This window comes from Euprymna scolopes, chromosome 40 (assembly GCF_053919585.1).
Source record: "Euprymna scolopes isolate OS-2025 chromosome 40, ASM5391958v1, whole genome shotgun sequence".
Classification (NCBI taxonomy): Eukaryota; Metazoa; Mollusca; class Cephalopoda; order Sepiida; family Sepiolidae; genus Euprymna; species Euprymna scolopes.
Window position 1 is genome coordinate 70,211,529 of NC_136521.1, and position 19,528 is coordinate 70,231,056.

The window sequence follows — 19,528 nt, forward strand, 5'->3', positions numbered from 1 at the left end:
AGGGTGATACCCATTTAACTACCTTGATAGAGTGTAGCTCAGTGCTTGTGTAGACTGGGAATATTTTGAACCAACGCATTTCAGGTGAAAACATTACATACATACGTGTTATGTTGAAATTAGTATAAATTCTAAAAAAATTAAGAAAAATGATCCAGCAGAAAAATAATTACAATCAGAATTTATAGAATTCTATCATATGTGGAAGAGTTGCGCGACCAATTCAGTATGACAAACTGACTTATCTCCATTGACTTAAATTAAGGGTCTGCCATTTTAAACAGAACGTAATCGTGGATGATTGCTTTTTTTTTTTTTTTTTTAATATACCTAGCACATCTACTGGATTATTTTTCGTAATTACTGGAATTTATACTAATTTCAACATAACACGTAGTGACATATGGCTGAGTGGTCCTAGACGTTGTATCAAAGTTTACAGTTACCCAAAGGTGCTGAGTTCAATCCTGAACAAAGGCAGTAAAAAGTAACATTCAAAACAGAGAATCGGCAACTATGTCCGAGAGCCTAGCTGGAGTCCGAAAACGGTACTCCCGTAATAATAATAAAGGGTTGGGTTCGAGACTCCTAACAAATGGTTCCCCAGTTTTATACAAAACACCTGATGAAGGCCAGAGGGCAAAACGGCTGAAACGTTGTGACGATAACAACCAAGATGAGGGAGTCAGTCCGACAATCTCAATCAATGAAAACACCTCATCTCAAAAATACAGACAATTACCAAACACGTAAGTACGTAATAATATTTTCACCTGAAATGCATTGGTTTAAAAGATCCATAATCTATACAGGCATCTATAACTTTTTGCTGGTGTCTTCTATAATATAAAGTGGAAAGGATTTTTTTGTTGTCATTGTCTATTGTTTCATTATTTACTTTCGTCTTCAAATTTTCTAAAAAAAAAAAAAAAAAATACATATTTGTTGAGTCGTCCCTTTAAGTAATCAAACTTTATCCACTACATTAATTGTTTTCGATCCTCTTATAATATTGTTCTTTGATCTTTTGGCTAAGATCAAAATATAACATGAAAAACAGTGACCGATTTACCATTTAGAAAGGGTTGGGAGAGTATTACTAACATATGTTTTCATTTTTCGTTTTTCCTCACATCACACCAATGAAATTATTTTAATAAAAACAATTTATTCATGGACATATTTATTAAAAAAACAACAACAAAAAAACTCAAACAAATGAAGCATCAACATTGCGCCCCCCACCCCCACCATTTAACCCCAAAAGTTTCCATGGGACGTCAAATCCTGGTGAAAATGAACAAACGGTGCAGTTTTAGGCCTTAACATATGTAAATTTGAGTTCTGCACCATGAAAAAAAAAGAAATTTCCAAATCCATCATCCCCCCCTCATTTAGCCCCAAAAGTCCCCAAGGCCTTAACATATTTAAATTTGAGTTCAGCACCATGCAAAACTGCAAAATAGACATACACAGAAAATTTTGTACAAATATGGTAAAATAGTCCTAGAAAACCCGCTTGCAACAAAATCACACCCCTTCATTGTTAAGGTCCCTAAAATGTTTTCTACTTTAATAGCTTCTTCCCTAGAACAGCTAGATTTTGGAATTCTCTTCCTGCTACATGCTTCTCAAACTGTACTGATTTGCAGAAGTTCAAATGTAACATAATCTAACATCTTAATTTTTTATAGGCATGATCCCAATTAGTAACCCCTTATGGCAAAGTGGCAATGTGCCTTGTTTGGGGTGAAGGTGAGAAAAGAGAAAAAAAAAAGATTTTGTACCCTACATTAAATTTGTACCCTGCATTAAAAAAAATATATTTACTCTCCTCAAGCTGTTTATTAAAATAAAACTTTACCTATTAACAATTAATCTTGTGACAAAAAACAAATAAACAAACAAACAAAAACAACTCGTTCTTTTTGTTTGTTTTTATTTTTTGCATAGTTGTTGTTTCACCACGTTTCGGCCAACCTATCCTCTGGCCTTCTTCGGGGCCCATGGCGCAGTGGATAGAGGCGTTGAATCTATGGATCTAAGTGAGCATTGTCTGCAGATAGCAGCTTCAATTCTACCCAAAGCAGGCCAGAGGATTAGTTGGCCGAAACGTGGTGAGATGACAACAACTATGGAAGGCAGTAATTACTAGGGATAGAGTTAAAAGACTCAGCATTCCTGTCCTGTCGCGGTTAACCACCTGAAGAAGGCTAGAGGATGAGTTGGCCGAAAACGTGGTGAAACAACAACTATGAAGATGAGGATAAAAGTGCGCAAAAAATACTCAAATTATGAAGCCTCATCTCAACGGGATCCAGAAAATATGTATGTATGTTTGTATGTCTTGCAAAAATGTTCGACAGAGACGACGGATTTTCACGAAATTAGTATCATTTTGAAGCTTGACCCTTTGGATGACAAATATCGAAAAATTGGCTAAAAATATTAATTCCTTCATCTCCAACTGGGCGCTTTTCTACAGGGAGGGGTCACTTTTTGTGCTGATATTTTTGAAAATCATCACCCGTTTTTGATTGTCTAGCCTTAATTTAAACCTACGTCATTTCCAGTTTGGTGATGGGCGCATCAACTAATGAGTCACGTTTTTTTTTCACTTTCTTTTCCTCCTTCGCGATAGGGGTTCGAGCCTGCCTGCCTACTACCATTTTTTTTTTTTTTTTTTTTTGCGCTGCAAGTTTCCATTTTTTTTTTCTTAATTAGCTCAACACATCCCTACAAACACCCAGGCGACGCCGGGCACCCGGGCTAGTAAAAAATAAAAATAATAAAACTCGTTTTTCTTCTTATTAAAACAATGAAATGCCTACCAAAAATAATATACCTATTAAAAGTATTAAACAATTATCCTCCGTTTGTTTATTAAAACGATTTATAAAAATAAGTAAATGTTGCTGGTGAAACAACTGATTCTTTTTTATGCTTGTTAATAAATGTCACGTGCATATGTGAAGGTCATGGTCAACCGGCTGTTTCTTTTGTTTCACAAATTTGGTGTGGTTTTTAAACCCTAATTGATCCGAGACAATTCGTGATTTACTTATTCAAACAGTAGCCATTGTGTGTGTGGGGGGGGGCGACTCCTGTTGTAGTGACCAAAGAGGGAAGATAACTCACACCTTACTTATTCAAGTAATAGTGATCGCAGAGGGAGACAACTTACACTTTACTTATTCAAGTAACAATGATCGCAGGGGGAGGCAATTCACACTTATTCAAGTAAGAGTGATCGCAAGGGGAGACAACTCATGATTTACTTATTCAAGTAGTAGTGATCATAGGAAGAAATCAATCACAGTTCACTTAAAAGAGGTGCGGCACGTAAAGTGTTAATGGGCTGATCAATATTTGAGGTTAGCTTTTAAGCAAATAATGAAATAAATGAATAAAAAGAGAAACATTTTTGTAGCATTTATAGGATTGGCTCGCATCAACAGCTGGTCCATGTTGACTTGTTGGGTGGTCCACAGGGCGTTCACTCTATTTTCTATTTATTTATTACCAGCAGGGAGACCCAGCGTTACTCGGGATTGAATGAGGATCATTACTATGGACTTTTGCACAAATAATTTTTTTTGTTTTATTGCCCTCACACCTCGTCTCACATTTCTCCCCGTCCTTCTGATATAAATGAAAGAAGCTAAAATGTTGGTAAGCTTTCTGAATTAATATCTTTAAATTTCATTAAAATCAAATATATTTAAAGATTTAAGGGAGTTTTGATTCAATAGCTCGCTTAGAAATGAGGGTACGTAGATACACAGTACAGAGGATAACAGAGAATTTTAACACGCCTCGACTTCATAGGAGGGATGCCACCAGAAAACAATTATCTATATAATATTCAGCTTGTTCCTTCTATAGTTAGTTTGTATGTTACTCCATGCATGGAGTACTGTTGCCACATCTGGGCTGGTGCATCTACCACTAGCCTCTCCCTCTCGGATAAGGTTCAAAAAGAGTTTTTAATCTAATAGGTCCCATTTTGTCAACCAAGCTCCAACCCCTGTCCTATCACCACAGTGTTGCATCCCTATGCCTCTTTTACTTCAACAAACCCGCTTAGCAACAAAATCTCACCCCTTCACTGTTAAGGTCCCTAAATGCCAGAAAGCTTTCTAATCAAATAGTTTCTTCTTTCAAACAGCTAGACTTTGGAATTCCCTTCCTGCTATCTGCTTCCCTGGCTGTACTGATATTCAAAAGTTTAAATGTAATGTAAACCAACATCTTGTTAATCTTTCATAGACATGGTCCCAAATAGTTGCCCCTTACGTCCAAGTGGCTATATGCCTTGTAAGGGTTAAACGTGACTTAAAAAAAAAAAAAGAGTCAAATATAATTTGTCATGGCTAAACTGTTTTAAAGAAGGCTAAATTGCAGATATTGACAGTGAGAGACTCTAAAAAAAAAAAGCAATCCCTGTCATGGACATGCGTCAGAAGCAGAGATGTTTCATTGAATTTCTCCATAAATAAAAAATTAAACTGATCAACATTCACCAGCACCTGTTGAATGTTTAAAAAGCCGTTACAATAGGAGATGAGTTTATCGATTTCAGAGTAGAGCCAGAGATGTAAATGATAATGTGTGCTCCAGACTTTTATGACCCACACATCGTTCATTTTTGGCAAAAGTACATTGAGAATAGTGATGACCATGTAGAAAAATAAATTCTGGAAGACAAAAGGTCGTTCGTTTTAATGGTACCATTCCTGTCTTTGTGGCTCTTCAACGTTTTAGTTAAAAATTAAGAGGCATTATTTTTGGAACTTCTAACTACCTAATCTTTGCTTGATCTGAAAAAAAAAGTTAAAACATCTGCAGGTATTTACGATACGTTTTCACTTACGAAAGCGAGTTTAAGCTATCACACACCTGTCGGAAACGTAACTTTCTGGACCATCTGTGAACAAAACCATTTGTACGTTGATGTTAGTTAATAAAAAAGTTTATTAAAAAAGAACAAACACAAAAATAAACAACAAAAAGAAAAACAGATGAGTTACTTGCATTTGCAGGCAAGTGAAAGAGAATGACAGACAAGTAGCTTGTCTTGCTACACTCAGTTATATTGTATATATTATATATTGTTATATTATATATATTATATATTGTTATATTATATATTATATATTGTTATATTATATATTATATATATTGTTATATTATATATTGTTATATTATATATTATATATATTGTTATATTATATATTATATATATTGTTATATTATATATTATATATTGTTATATTATATATTATATATTGTTATATTATATATATATTATATATTGTTATATTATATATATATTATATATTGTTATATTATATATATTATATATTGTTATATACATTATATATTGTTATATTATATATATTATATATTGTTATATTATATATATTATATTGTTATATTATATATATATTATATATTGTTATATTATATATATATTATATATTGTTATATTATATATATATTATATATTGTTATATTGTATATATATATTATATATTGTTATATTGTATATATATTATATATTGTTATATTGTATATATATTATATATTGTTATATTGTATATATATATTGTTATATTATATATATATTATATATTGTTATATTATATATATATTATATATTGTTATATTGTATATATTATATATTGTTATATTGTATATATTATATATTGTTATATTGTATATATTATATATTGTTATATTGTATATATTATATATTGTTATATTGTATATATTATATATTGTTATATTGTATATATTATATATTGTTATATTATATATATTATATATTGTTATATTATATATATATTATATATTGTTATATTATATATATATTATATATTGTTATATTATATATATATTATATATTGTTATATTATATATATATTATATATTGTATATATATTATATATATATTATATATTGTATATATATTATATATATATTATATATTGTATATATATTATATATATATTATATATTGTATATATATTATATATATATTATATATTGTATATATATTATATATTGTTATATTGTATATATTATATATTGTTATATTGTATATATTATATATTGTTATATTGTATATATTATATATTGTTATATTGTATATATTATATATTGTTATATTATATATATATTATATATTGTTATATTATATATATATTATATATTGTTATATTATATATATATTATATATTGTATATATATTATATATTGTTATATTGTATATATTATATATTGTTATATTGTATATATTATATATTGTTATATTATATATTGTTATATTATATATATTATATATTGTTATATTATATATTGTTATATTATATATATATATTATATTGTTATATATATTATATATTTTATATATATTATATATTGCTATATTGTATATATTATATATTGTTATATTGTATATATTATATATTGTTATATTGTATATATTATATATTGTTATATTGTATATATTATATATTGTTATATTGTATATATTATATATTGTTATATTATATATATATATATTATATATATTGTGCATGCTTGCACCCTCCTATTGAGGATGGTGCCTTGGACATGTTTCATTTGCTTGAAGCATCGTCAAGAACCAGACATAAAAATCTCCGTCTGGAAATCAAATTGTTTTGCTAACTTTCGTGCTGAGGTCACCTTTAACTCTTAGGTGTCTCTCAAACTTTTATATTTAAACAACGGCTTTCATGATGCCTGCTGATTCGAAATGTACGATTTGTTTTACTTGGAGATGGACCTGTGTAGAAAAATGTCAGATCTTTACTTGAATGGCTTTTTGCCTTGGTAACTCCTATATATCATCGTAATCATCGTCGTCTCCCACTCGTGTCCGAGTATTGGGTCCCATCATTTGTCACTAGTCTCCTATATCTGGTGTTGATGTTTATGTATGTGACTGGTAAGTCCGAGTCTATGGTGGAAGAGTCGTGGACAGTGTTCGCAAGGGAGGGTGGGGGTAGCATGGGGATGTTCTCATTGCCCTCTTCTCCTCCTCCTCCTCCTAACGTCTTTATTCTCTTTCCTCTTCTCTTCATAGTCCACGGTGTTATGGTGTGCTGCACCTCTCCATGTCTTCCTGTCCCCGGCAGTTTCCTCCTATAAGAATCGGTTGTTTATTAGAGTCAAAGTGTGCTTGAGTTGGTCTTTGTAGCACAATTTTGAGACTCCTTGTGGCCTTCTACTCTGGACCAGTTATACAGCATACAGTAATACACTATTAAAATATAATAGAAGGTATTTTCGCATGTAGATTTCAATGATGTATTATTTGGATTAGTCGGACTATTCTTTTCATTTTGAATATTAATGTCAGAACATTTCGGTCAATATAACCTCCAAACTACTTCAAGTGTATCTTGTCAAACTTGAGAAGAAGGTCTTTTGTTACATTGACAGAAACATTGTAAAAATAACACCTAAGATGATAACAGTATCCAAATAATACGAATTACCAATCCTCATCTTAAAACATTTAGAAAAGTTTCAAATAATATATCTAGTACGAGCAAAGTACATGCATTTCTTCAAGGATTGTCCTTACAAAATCAAATTTCTTTATAAATCAATGTTTTGCGTATCAAATTTATTGGCAAAAAAGTGCAGCAAGCTATTTAAAAAGACAGAAGACATTACATCTATAAGTGGTCTCAACAATGACGACAAGTCTATGGTGGAAGAGTCGTGGACAGTGTCCGCAAGGGGGAGGGGTATTCTCGTTGCTCATTTTTCTCCTCCTACTACTAACCTCTTCATTCTCTCTACTCAATTTATATATATATGATACATAGTAAGTTATGAAAATATAGCTATTAAGCTACACAGGATGTCCTGCATTTCATCCTCATGAAGATTCGTCAGGCTATTACATAGAACTGATATTACTATGTACTTTTATATATTCAGATGGTGTTAAGTTTGTTAGTTAGCTAATCAGATTGATAAATTTACTAAATAGCTCTATTCACATATTGAGCACTTTTGAGTAAATACTGAAAATCGATACATAAACTGTTTCTCCTTATGAAATTTTATGTAGACACATGAAATTATATATATATATATATATATATATATATATATATATATAAGAAATAAAAATTACAATAAGTTTACCAAGGTAATCAAAATGGTAAACTTAAAATATATTATAAATATTAAAGAGTTAATATTTACAAGTAATCTCAACCAGATGTAAAAGCTCAATAAAACCGAAAAGGAAATAGAGCTTATAATATGAACAAATGATTTGTTCATATATATATATATATATATATATATATATATATATATATGTTTTATTTTTTTATTACCGTTTTATCTGTTTGGTTACATATGTTTCAGATGTTGGACCATGTTTACGATCTAACAGCCTCGTCGATGAGGCTGTTAGATCGTAAACATGGTCCAACATCTGAAACATATGTAACCAAACAGATAAATAAAAAAATAAAACACATATTTGCCCTGCAATAGTATTGAGCACTCTCTTCAGGTTTTTACTAATTACCAGTTTTACCAAAAATATATGTGTGTGTGTGTGTGTGTGTGTGTGTGTGTGTGTGTGTGTGCGTTACAGAAGATCATTCTTTTTTATTTATTTATATGGAAGCAAACTAGTAACTGGATTTTATCTACATTTTCTTATTGGGCAAGTGGTATTTTCCCCCCGGAGACCTATGAATTTAACATCTGTCCTGTTTTTAAATTGCCGAAACAGCTACGTGGTAAACAGTTGATGATTCCTGTTTTCTATTTAACAATTTAGGTTAAGGTTTCATTTTATTTTTTATTTTTCTTTCTACCACTGCTATATTCCCTTCAGTAAGTGTGGATTTTCTAGCAGGGAAAATTGGTTTAGGCATGTGCTAAGTCTGCGGTTAGGGTTAGGGTTAGGGTTAGATTTAACTGCTTTTATTCTAATTCTTTTTTTTTTTTTTTTAAATAAAATACTCAAAGTTTTTTAGACATATATATTCTACTATTATATAAAATGAACTTTGTGTATGTGTGAGTGAGTTCGTTCCCTATGGACTCTGAAATGGCTGACTTTTATGAAATTTCATACAAATGTAGTTTATGTATCTGGCAGTGCTCTAAGATAGATTTTGTATTGGAAAGTATTGATAATCCAAAAACTGATGAAAGAAGAAACAAGTGATTTTAACTAAAGTTAACACCTTATACAGCCTAACATCATACATGAATTTGAGAAGTTTTATTACCACACAAGCTGAAAGGTCAGACATATAAAAATCAACAGTAGGTTCTTTGATATGAAAAGGGCACGTTCGAAATGAATGCTTCTGTTTAAAGCACAACTGAACCATAATACTTGACGTTTTCATTTTAAACTTTAAAATAATTTATAAAATCAACAGTAGGTTTTCTACAGTGCAATGTAGACTACAATGTATTATGGACTAAGTCACTATGGGGAGGCATGTGAAGCTTCCTCCCTATGCACTGCGATGGGTCTCTAACCAGAGCAATCAATATGGTTGAAAAACGGGCGATTACACCGATTTCGATGACAATGAAAATATGGGAGTATGAACTTTTTTTGATCATCATTCAATCTTGAGCAACGTCAGGTCTCCCTGCTATATATATATATATATATATATATATATATATATATATATATATGAGCAAACAGTTAATAAAATATGTTAAAAAACACTTTGAAATGAGTTAAAAACATATTTAATCTGAAAAGGAAACACTAGATAAATGGATAGTCCTTAATCCGCGCAGTTTCGAAGAAATACTTTCCTTCTCATCAGAGGATAGGAATTAGCAAAATGCGGGATCGGATTTTGCATGCAGAAGTATTTGATGAAACAACAAGTAAGTCAAAGATCTTACTTGAAAACAAAAAAAGTGAAGCAGAGGGAATATGGTGAAGAAAAAGGTGATTACACATGAATGGATAGTCTGGTGGAAGATAAAAAATCCAGTGACGGTAAAATCCAAATGTAAAACTTCAAGAAAGTTAAAAGAATTTCCATTTGTACAAGTAAAATCCAAGGAAATCCCGTAATTCAAATCTCCAAAGTAAATTTCTAAAGGTTTTTTTTTTCTAAATTCTGTAACCTGGCACTGGGACCTCGATCTTGGATCAGAGTAAAGTATGATTCTGTTGGGTTCTAGGAGGCCCTCTTCCCAAGCATTACCCCCTCCTCCTTCAGTAGAGAAAAAAACTAGTTTATTGCCAATCGCCCGAGGGCCCCTATCAGAGAATGGCGACAGCTCACGGTCACAGCAAACTTTACACCCGCCTGTAATGACCCCTTTTCCTTGGAGAGGGGAGGAAAGGAGGGGAGGTGGGACTCTCCACTATAAACTAACACCAGACTGCCTTGGGGAACAAACACTAACAGTTAAATTTACTTTTTTTTTTTTTTACCATGGCATATTTTTGTTGGACAAAAGCCCCTCTCCCCTCTTTTTTTTTTTTTTTTTTTTTTTTAAATACTTGTCTTACGGAAAGAATATAAAAGTTGGCTACGGTCGAATTCCAGGTAAAAATGACCCCTTTTGTTGGTAAGGAATAATTAAATATAAAAACAACAATAAAAAAAAAATTTGAATACCTACCCCTTTTACGGTCGCAACAAATAAGAAGAAAAAAAAGAGTTGGAGGGGGCGGTTAAAAGGTGGTTGACATTTTTATCTGGACGTGAAATGGGAGGAAGTACGGAGAAAAGAGGCAATAGTTGAAATTATCTTTCATTCTCTATCTTTATTTATTTATTTATTTATTTATTTTTACCTGGTCTGAAAGGCGGTAGCGTTCACGTTAAACTGTGTGTGTGTGTGTTTTACCTGTTGTTGTTGTTGTGTACTGTAAGTTGACACACAAGATTTCTCAGACGTTTGAATCGACTGCAAGAAAGGACAAATAACCTAGTAGATTCGTTTCATCTTTTGAATACGGACGGAAAAATACCTTTTTACACAAAAAAAAAAAAAAAAAAAAAAAAATGAAAAATGTCGAAAAAAAGGAAAAAAAATTACTAGAGAAAATACGTTGTTGTGCCTAATAATTTAAAACTAAATTTACTTAGTAATATCATACATACATACATACATATATATTAGTAGAAAACTCAGAAAAAAACTTTCAGAAAGCACAGAGTAAACTAATTTAGACTAACTTATAGTTTAATTTAAAAAAAGAAAAAAAGAATGACTCCATATATCCTACCTTCAGTTATAGATTAAGTCGTAAGGTTAGCCTAGGCTGTCAGTCCAACTTGTCTAGAAGGAAAATTCCGACCGTAGTAACACCAGTACTTACTTCTCTGCTTAACCCTGCACTGCTTCCAGTCGTCCTGGGCCTGCAATTCTGGTTAAAGAAAGGTGCGGTCATGAATTGTACGCAATTGCTTCACCTTAAAATTCCTACGCAGGAATCTTTACCGGCGATATTCGTTGTCTTCCGAGACTGAAAAGGACCCGACATATTTTAATTTGTATCCATTTGTTTTGTTTGTTTTTTTTAATGTATTTATATAAAAGTTTCTCTTCTAATCCCCCCTCCGATAAGTGCGATTCTTTTCCATAACGCAATAAAAATTGAGGTATTCCGCCGGAATACCAAAATTGATTTACTCTCTATGTGTAGATGTCTATAATTTAATTGTAATTCTAAACTTCTTAATCGAGACTTGATTATATTTAAAGCAATACAACGCAAACTCTTTCTCTCGCACCTGTTGAACGACATCGACTTTATTTTCTTACCTGGATAAAACGCGCTGCTTTTTGGACTTCCCTTTTTACCATGCACTCGTGTTTTTAGGACCCCCACCTTTTTTTACCTGCTGGTAAGTTTTTTTCATTTCATTTTCTATTCCCACCTTTTTTTTTACACTGACATCCTTATAAAATAATCTACCTTTTATATATATATATATATATATATATATATATATATATATATATATATATATAAAAAGCATTTTTTTTTCCGGTATTTTATTAGGAATTTTATTAGGAGCACTTCGTGGATTTCAGATCTTATGAACCAGTCCCGGAAATAACCTAAGTTTATTTGAAAATCGTGGAAAAAAAAAAATGTACTTATGCACTTATGTTACCGCGCTAAATTATTTAGAAAGCCATTTTTAACATTCTTATTTTTTTTTTTTTTTAATTTTTTTTTTTTTAACTATTCTGTCATTTCGCCTAACAATTTAATAATAATAATAATAATAATAAAAGATATCGTAAAACTTGAATTTAACTTAAATACTATTTTTAAAAAATAGCACGGTAACATAAGTGCATAAGCACAAAAAATCAAAATGGCAGACGACATTAAGTATACCAAAGGTTAGGTTATAGTTGAACAAAAAAACTTTCAAATCATAATCTGCTTCTTCGGTGGTTTTCAGGATTGACCTAGTAATTTCTGTTAACAAATTATTTTTTTTTTGAATTAACTACCAGAAAACTGAAATCCTTTACGAATACTTTTTCGTTGGAAATTAAGTCTAACATATTAAAATGTTTTATATACTTTTTTTTTTTTTTTAAATGGACGATGTTTTTTTTTTGTTTTTTTTTTTAAATATAATTTTAAATATTAGTCATCAACCACAAATTCACGTGTTCCACTGTACTGTAGCAAAATAAGACATTCAACAGTCCTTATAGTACAGTACTACTGTACTATAAGGACTGTTGAATGTCTTATTTTGCTTGCTTTTCGTGCATATGCCTGATAAAAATTCATTGTTGGCCTTTAAATTGTAATTTTGGTGCTTCTGCTTCATGCAGAGAAGTTACCGTGCTGAAATAATAACGTTATTTAGAAACTCATTCTTAACGAGAGGAGATTGTTTTGTAACTATTCTGTACTTTCGCCCAACAAGCTATGGAAGCTATTTGTCTGTCCAAAATTGAAATGTGATATTCGTTTTCAGCATACCCGAAAACCTTTAAAGGTCGTCAATTTAACTGTGAATGCTGAGGTGGAAAGAAGGTGAAAAAAATAAATTTTAAAAATATTTTAATTTTTTTTTCTTCTTTCTAAAACAAATCTTTACACTCCACCAGTCCACCACCCACCATCATTCCCTGTAAACTTTTGAAGCATTTCAAAATGTCACATAATTTTAAACTTATAAATTATTTTCTGGCATTTTAAATGCTTCAAAATCACTTCCGACTCCAGAATCGTGCAGTGCAGACTGCAGCAGCACTGCATCGAATATTTTAGTTTCATTATTTAAAAAAATTTAGTAAATTTTTCAGTTAACAACAACTAACGGTTCACATTCGAAATATCGACCATTACGTTTTCAGGTATGCTGAAAACGAATACCACAGTTAAATTTGGGGCTGATAAGTCGTTTATCAGATGAAAACACCTGATATCCAACATAAAAGCTAATGTAATCCCTGGCATCCATTTTGTATTCACACCCGAAGAGTTAGTAATGCCCCATGTGCGCAACTGAAGCAGACGACAAAACATAATTTTTTTACCCTCCCTCCATAATGGGGGAAGAAAAAAGAAAAAAAACTCTTTCGAAAGCCGTTCTTAACATAGGGAGGTTGGGGGTGTTTATTCCGAAAGCCGTAAGACACTAAGACAGTGAAAAAATTTTATTTTGTGTGTCTTTTGTTTTAAATTTTTTATGCTCATTACTAATTCCTCGGTTGGGGAAAAATGGCTGCCAGGGATTACATTAGCTTTTACGTTGGATACCGAATGTTTTCATATCTGGTAAACTACTTATTAGCCCCAAATTTAACTGTGATATTCGTTGTCAGCATACCCGAAACCCTGCAATGGTCATTTCGAATGTTAATGGAGAGTTGTAGTTCAGTTCATGTAAAAAAAAAAAAAATACAAAATTTTTTATTTAGAATTCCACTTATATATTAACATAAAGTACCCGAATTTCAAATAATTCCATCTTTTATTTCGCTATAGATTTCGCATGGCGAAATTAAAAGAAAAAAAAAAGAAAAAAGTTTAATGATAGTTTGGAAGAAACTACGGTAGCTTTGATAGGACTAAATAAGTTCATTTAGTCCTGTAAATTTCCATGTATTTTTAACGTTTGTTTTGATGATTAACTGTATAATATATATATATATATATATATATATATATTATACACACACAGGCGGCAAAAAAGAAAGTCCACACTTGTAATTTTTTTCAAAAACTGCTAATTTAAGCGAAATTTAATGTAACTGTTTAAACAAACTATACCTCATTTGATTGACCTTTTATTCTTCTATAATTTTACCTGTTCATATTTGACTTTTAATCAAAATATTCTAGTGTTAATGTCAATTTAAAAAAATAACTTCAGATTGAAGAGGCAAAAAGAAAGTCTGCACAATTGAAAATTGTTTGAATGTAAGTTTAGGACATTAATGCAGCACAAATACAACAGGAACACAATGAACTAGTTAATATTTAGTAGCATAGCCCTTCTGCAATTTGACAGCCTACAATCTTTTGGGAATTCCTTGAATTAGACTGCAGCAATACTCAGGGGAAAGGGCATCCCACTTTTTAATTTTTGTCTAAAGTTCTTCCGAATTTGAAATTTTTTCATTGCGTAGCTGTTGATGTAATGCTATACGTTTTTGATAGGATTGAGGTCTGGAGATTGTGCAGGCCAATCCAAACACGGAATATCATGCTCTTCCAGGAACCTCTTGACATTGGCAGCTGTGTGAATGGGAGCATTATCCTGCATGAAGATGGGATTATCATCCAAATTCTGACCAAAGTAGGGTAGAAAATTCTCAGTCAACATTAATATACTTAGTCAAATTAATTCGACCTTGCAAGTGAACTATAGGCCCTGGACCATTGGTACTAATAATGCCCCACAAACTTGCAGCATTGAAACTGAGCACCTAGGATTAAATTCTTTCTCTTTCCTCTGACGTACTGCCTACCATCACTGTCTACCCTATTGAACTTGCTTTCAGCGCTAAAAAGCACTTTTGACCAATATGAAGAGTCAGGATCTTCATTGCATATGACGAAGTCCAGATGGTGCTTTCTGTTCTTTACAGAAATCCTTGACTTGCGTCTTGCAACATATCCTCGCAAATTAAATCACTTTAATTTATTCTTGACAGTAGAAAAAGAGCACTTTTTAACAAGATTGCACTGTTGTTGGATTTGGGGAGCCGTTTCAAATCTGTTTCTTAGGCTGTGGATCTTGATGGCATTGTCTTCCCTGTTAGAAGTAACTCTAGTACGACCAGATTTAGGGGCATCACGAACAATGCCAGTGTTTTGGTGCTTTTGCACAGTCTTTTGTACCGTTTTCTTATCACATTTCAATCTGTGGCTGATTTATCGATTAAATAAACCAGAAAGATGGAGATTCATGAGCTCCTGACGATCACTAAGAGAAAGTCGTGGCATATGGACTAAATGTTACGTTGTATAACCTGGAACAACAACAATTACGATTAGAAATGCTTTGTTGGTGGATATTTTAAACTGATTAAGGAGCGATAATTTAAGCTGGTTTTAAGTGAATTTGTTGCTACAGAGCTTCTTTTTTCCCCATTCAATTTGAAGTTATTTTTTTTTAAATTGACGTGAACACTAGAATATTTGAATTAAAAGTCAAATATGAACAGGTAAAATTATAGAGGAATAAAAGACGAATTAAATGAGGTATAGTTTGTTTAAACAATTACATTAAATTTAGCAGTTTTTGAAAAAATTAAAAGTGCGGACTTTCTTTTTGCCAGCACTGTATATATCATTAGAAATTTCATTCTTCACTGAAAATTTCATATTGATTGGATAATTACTTCATTTTTCATAGATTTTTTTTAAAGAGACTCCTTCAAAAAATACTTATTCCCTCCTGTTTTGGCAATGCCTATAATAAAGTAGAATTAGCCTTTCAATTAGATGACTGTGATGTACTCTAAAATGACATGAGCAAATTACATTAGGGCCCAACTCTCTTCCTGATCCACATTAATGACTTTCCAAATCACATCTTTAGATCATTCGTAGACACTTATGCTGATGACACTACCATCTATAGTAGTACATCAAAGACCATAAACGACCAAGTTCTCTCTGATTCTCTCTGCTCTGATCTTGAGCACGTGGTACAATGGGGAAAGAGGTGGCTGGTTACTTTTAATGCATCTAAAACCAAGCTTCTATCTTTACATCATCAATGCTCTGATCCCCATCTGGCATCAATTAAAATGAATGGCTCTCATCTTGGGGAGGCTTCATGTTTTGACAAACTTCTGGACTTGACCTTTACTTTTGATCTTAAATGGAACACATGCATCAAACCTGTTGCCAAGGCCACTGGAAAAATGATGGGATCTTTCTATCGACCCAGTAGATATCTCACTGCTGATGCAATTCTCTATCTATATAAGAGCCAGGTACATCCAAGGATGGAGTACTGTTGTCACATCTGGGCAGGAGCTGCTAGTAAGGACTCATCCTGCCTTGACAGTTCAAAATAGACATTGTAGTCTAGTAGGGGATGCCCTTTTCTCTTCCCTGCAACCTCCATTTCACAGAGAGATGTAGCGAGTCTGTCTTTGCTTTATAATTATTTTCATAAGTGCTTGTCTGAGCTCCAATCTATGGTCCCCCCCCCTTGCCAAACTTTCACAAGAAACACCCGTCTAGCTGAAAACACTATTAATAATTCCCCCCATTCTTTATCTGTGCCTAAACCTAAACATAGATGCCATGAACAAAGTTTCTTTCTTATAACTGCACACCTGTGGAATTGTCTTCAGTTTTCCTGCTTTCAAGTCCAAAGTAAACAAGTTCTTGATGAGCTGTTCCACTTAAGTTAAACAAATTTACCGAATTTCCATTACTAACTATTACTATATTGTCCAATTGACTAATGTACACTCTTTAACCCTTATCCTCGAGTGACCTCTGGGCCTTGATAAGTGGTGATGCCTATGTAAAAAAAAAATAAAATAAATAAAATAAAAAGCATCTAGATGTATTTCACTAGATTGGAAAGAGAGGTCAGTTAGGTTTTTGTAAGTTGTGGAGAAAGCTTATCCATTGGAACATAAGCTGATGAACAGTTTGACTGAAGAATCCAACAAAATACAGACTCAATTCTGGTTGAAGGTCAGTCGTTCAGTAGAAAAACTGAGTATTTGTAGAACCTTTCAAAAGAAAACTTATTTGATACTTGTACAGTTTAATCAAGACATTAAAAAATGAAAATATCAAAAAAAAAAAAAAAAAAAAAAGTTATATTGTACATATCCGTTTTGGGCTGAAGTTCTCTGAAAAAAAAAATTTCACTTAATTTGATTGAGTTTGTTTTTTTGTTTTTTGTTTTTTTTACAGCAGAAAAACACGTTTTTATGACAGCACGTTGAAGTCTGCCATCTTTGAATTTTTTGAACATGCCACGGGAAGATAACTTAATTTAAAGTGCTGACATTCCCTCCCCATCTTTAATGCTAGCTTTTCTTCCTAAAAATCGAACCTTTTTGCTCGGTATCATAAAAAATTATTTTTTCGCAGTAAAATAAAAAAAAAAAACTACTTGATGAAATTAAGTAAAAAATTTTTCTCGGAGAACTTTGTTCCATAACGGATCTGTACAATATAACCTTTTTCCGATATTTTCATTTTTTTAATATCTTAATTAACCTGTACAAGTACCACTTTTTTTATGAAAATGACAAGACACGATTCCAGTTAATGTAAGGAGCTAAAAAAAAAAAACACTTTAATATCCAAAAATAGACATAACTGTTAGATGGATAATTCCGGCCCAGAAAACAGTAATTCATCTCCCTTTGTCAGAAACTTCGCTCATGGAATGTGAGGACTAAAGTACAAAATAAAGGAAGCGTGAGTTACAAGGCTGCCGAAAGTAAAGATTGACTTTTTACTCTTTAAAGATTGTTGATATTATTCAGCCATTGTGGAGTGATGCGTTTATCTGGTCTTGCTTTTTATTTTAATTGTCACATGATTTTATTGGATGTGCATCAGTCTTTGCATTTATTGCATCAAAGTTAAAAAAAAAAAAAAAAAACTGCACAAAACCAAGTAAGCCATAACTCATAATATTGTTGGATATTCACCGGACAACACCGAAAGAGTGCTGTTTAATGATTATTATGATTATTCAAGCCAAAATGTTTTGTCAGATAAAATGCGTTTTAGAATAATCAAATTATCTAGAATAAATATTTATTTACATTAATTTAGAAATGTTCATTTAAAATGTTATAACAATTTAGTTGACAACTTAGAAATAATGACATGTAAAAACATCAGGTGATTATCTTAGTGATGTATACTAATGACGTCATTTAGAAGGGGAGATGGTCTCTTCGAGATACGTGGAAATTAGCTAGAGAAAATAGTCTGAGTTTGGAAAGGGACAGATGGTTGACAGATTGTGATGGCTCAGAGTAGAAGGGGTCAGAAATGGTGATAGTCAGAATCAGCGTTGCAACTTTCCACAAAAGAAAAAAATGCTCTGGAATAAAAAAAAAAAAATGCCAAAAATGAAACCGGAGGTTCTGTCGTTCTTGGGGGAGATTTTTCATTGCAACTTTCCGTCAAGACAAGACCTAAGATGGACCAAATACATTTGCCGATTAGACATGTGAAAGCCCAAATAAATGTTGACTTGAAAATGGTATAACTATCGTCGACCAGCACCCTTTCGGCGTTGTTTGATCAATATTCAACATTCATAAATCTTTTGGCCATCGTATATTAAAAGTAAAATAATTGTTTAAAAAGTTTTTCATGGTTAGGGTTGAGTATTGTTAACTTTGGGAGGTATGTGCTTTATTTTATTTTAATTATCAGCAGTTAACTGACACTTGGTGCATGACTGGGCGTTTTGCAGTATAGACAACAAAATGAAAACATTAAATAAATTTAACCAAACGCAAGATAAGTTACTCTTCTACCTATTGGATAAATCTTTTGTGTATTAACTGATTTTAAACGTTATTTACTTTTGAAAAATAAAAATGGCTGACATTTGACTGTTATCTGGGGCCTGGAGGAGTCATCATAATTGCTTAAAAATCTAAAATAAATTTAATACTGCTAAGGAATCCACCCAATAATTACCACTGACATTCGAGTTTTTACCAGTATTTTGTTGATTTTATTTTTTTTTATTTTTGAGCGATTATCGTGATTTCTCAGATGACTAATGTTAGCTATTTTGTTCTTGTTTTAATGTAACACTCAGCACTACTTGTGTTTTTTCAAAGTAAATAAAAGCTTTAAAATAAATCAAAACACCAAAAATCTTATCTTGGTAGGTAGAAGAGTTGCTTATCTTGCCTTTGGTAACATTTGTTTTTTGTTTTTTTTGACCACGCTTTTGTTTTGTTGTCTATATTGCAAAATGCCTGCATGACTGAAGGTTTTGATCACGGCCCTGGAATTTATCTCCCCTCCTCCTTTACC

The 19,528-nt window shown here is 31.8% G+C and overlaps 2 protein-coding genes across 8 annotated transcripts in view; one reads left to right on the top strand and one right to left on the bottom strand.

Annotated features, from left to right (window-relative positions):
* The window catches only part of LOC145265627 (anoctamin-10-like), a 329,084-nt gene that overhangs the window by 195,813 nt on the left and 113,743 nt on the right, over positions 1-19,528 (bottom strand). The window contains exon 1 of one of the 6 annotated variants that reach the window (XM_080121666.1): positions 10,672-10,798. The exons of the other annotated variants lie outside the window; for them this stretch is intronic. The gene's annotated coding sequence lies outside the window, so the exon portion shown is untranslated. Of the gene's footprint in view, positions 1-10,671; positions 10,799-19,528 lie in introns of those variants that run through there. 6 annotated transcript variants of the gene reach the window in all.
* Positions 10,905-19,528, top strand: part of LOC145265628 (uncharacterized) — a 63,542-nt gene continuing 54,918 nt past the window's right edge. The window contains exon 1 of one of the 2 annotated variants that reach the window (XM_080121671.1): positions 10,905-11,903. The gene's annotated coding sequence lies outside the window, so the exon portion shown is untranslated. The remainder of the gene's footprint in view (positions 11,904-19,528) is intronic. The other variant, XM_080121670.1, reaches the window with a different exon arrangement.